We start from the raw sequence: 2426 nt of genomic DNA, 5'->3' as shown, positions 1-2426 counted from the left end.
GCCCAGGGAGATGTTGCTAGGGAGTATACCAAACAAACCATCCATTCTAAAACTCACATAATCAAGAGGGTGTATATGTCTAAGCCTGTTCTTCAGTGGGGAAGTAGTAAGGTATAGTAATTAGTTTAAACATAATTAGTAGATAAACAGTGAGTTTTGGGGAAAAGAGATGTTTTCTGGGATAATCACACACAGGTGACAAGCTAAAAATGGCATAAAATCCCTTGAAATTCTTACATAAAATTACAAGGTATCTGAGGCATCCACAGTGGAGACAATATTCTCCTCCAGTTAAGGAATGGAAAATTAATTATAGGGCATTTCCAAGTAATGTACTCAATACTGCTGTAGTATTAAGTAGACAGAAAGTCCTGCTTTCAAACTGAAATTGCTTTCTATTATCTTTAATAAGTGATGTGTGTACTTGATAGTCTGGATAACCACTAAGGAGTCATTTATACAATATGCCTCCATTTAATGTGAAATCATATGGAAGGTGTCCCAAACAACTGTTCAGTTTCTTTTTATCACTTAAGCCTTAATTAATTTTATTTTATGTTCCACTTGTTGAATGTGCTCTTGGAACTTTGTTCCGTTGTTGGGTGAATTATTCTATGATTTCAGTTATGTCCTGCTGATTGATATTTTATTCAAGTCTTTGATCTCCTTAGTAATTTTCTGCAGAAATTTCACCTATAATTGTAGATTTGTCTAATTTTGTTTACAGTATTTTTCAGTTTTTGCTTCATAGATTTATGAATGTTATTAGATACATATTCAGAATTATTATATTTTCATGTTGAACTTATACTTTTATTATGAAATGCTTCTTCTCATCTTTGTTAATATTCCTGGTTGTGAGGACTTCTCTGTATATTTTCCCATCATTTTACTGTTAGACAATCCGTAACTTCATATTTAAAATGTACTTCCTCTAGATGACATACAATTGGATTTAGCTTTTAAATCCAGTATAATATTCTTTGGCTTTTATTTGGAAAGTTTAGAGCATTTATAATTAATCTAATAATTTACATGTTTGTTTTAAAGTATGATTTGGCTATTTGTTTTCAATTTGTCCCATATACATTTTTTTTGAGTTTTATGGTTTTATTAAAACAAATACAATGTGCACACAAGCTGTCTATTCATTTTGTTTGCTGTGCAGCCTGGCGTTGGGATTGGTGACTCTGATGACCAGCTAGGCTGCTCTTTCCACAATGGCTTTGCGGTTCTTAGAGGAGACGTTGTGAGCAATCTCAGCACAGTAAGATTTGTTGCACATCAGCAGCATTTCAATTTTCTTTACATTGTGGACCGGGAACTCCCAGAAGCCACTGGACAGCATGTGCTTTGTTTTCTTATTTCTCCAATAATCAATGCTGGGCATCAAGATCTGGCCCCTGAATCTTCTGCAAGTCCTATTGTCAATGCCCCTGGGTTTGTGCCAGTTCCATATAACTTTGACATATCGGTCTGACTGGTGTTAGATGGACTTCTTGGTCCTCTTTTTGATTATCTTTGGCTTTGTGAGAGGTCTGAGGGCGGCCATGATGCCAAGGAGATGGCTGCCACCTTCGTAGGCAGCACCAAGAAAGAGAGTGTCCCATATTTTTTGTTCTTTGTCCCTGCATTCTTTTTGACTATTTAAATACTTTCATTATTCAGTTTTTCTCTACCACGGTCTTACTAGCTATAACTTTTAAGTTTATACAGTAAGAGCTCTAGGATTTGCAATATGCATCTTATCACAGTCTTTCTTCAAGTAATATTATGCCTCTTCAGTTTTAATGTAGGAAATGTATAACAGTACATTTCTATTATATCCTCCTCTTCTTTATACTTTTATTGTCAAATAATCTACATCTATGTATGTCATAAACCCCACAAATATATTATTTTTTATTTTAAACAATAAAATATATTTTAAAGAAATTTAAAAATGAAAGAATTTATCTTATTTACCCACAGTTACTATTCACAGTTATTTTTTATTAGTGAAACTCTGGTTTACTGTTTCTTCAGCCTGAAGAATCTTTGGTTTCTTTAGATATTTGGGTGATGAATTCTCCAAGTTTTTATTTTCCTCAACATATTTTTATTTTAGCTTCATTTCTGAGGGATTTTTCTGGATATAGAATTCTAGGCTGACAGATTTTTCAACTTTGTAAAGATATTGTTCCAATATATTTTGGTTTGCATTGTTTCTGATACAAAGCCAACAACTTTCTTATGTTTATTCCCCTGAATTTAATCTTTTCTCTGACTGCTTTTAAAATTTTCATTATAACAATGATTTTATAAAATTTGAACTACATGTTTTTGCTTTGCTTTTTTCCTTATTGGAACTTTTTGAGCTTCTAGGGCATGTGGCCTTATAATTTTGAACAAATTTGGAAAATGTTAGTCCATTATATCTTCGATTT

At 32.7% G+C, this 2426-nt stretch overlaps 1 pseudogene; it reads right to left on the bottom strand.

The window, feature by feature from the left end:
* Positions 1 to 1144: 1144 nt before the first annotated feature.
* LOC114893144 lies at positions 1145 to 1552 on the bottom strand (annotated as a pseudogene).
* Between the last annotated feature and the right edge of the window lie 874 nt (positions 1553 to 2426).

The sequence above is a fragment of the Monodon monoceros genome, unplaced genomic scaffold (assembly GCF_005190385.1).
Source record: "Monodon monoceros isolate NGI ecotype Baffin Bay Population unplaced genomic scaffold, NGI_Narwhal_1 Super_Scaffold_12, whole genome shotgun sequence".
NCBI classification, from domain to species: Eukaryota; Metazoa; Chordata; class Mammalia; order Artiodactyla; family Monodontidae; genus Monodon; species Monodon monoceros.
Note: the sequence above shows the minus strand (reverse complement) of the source record. Positions and strands in the feature narration are given on the sequence as shown.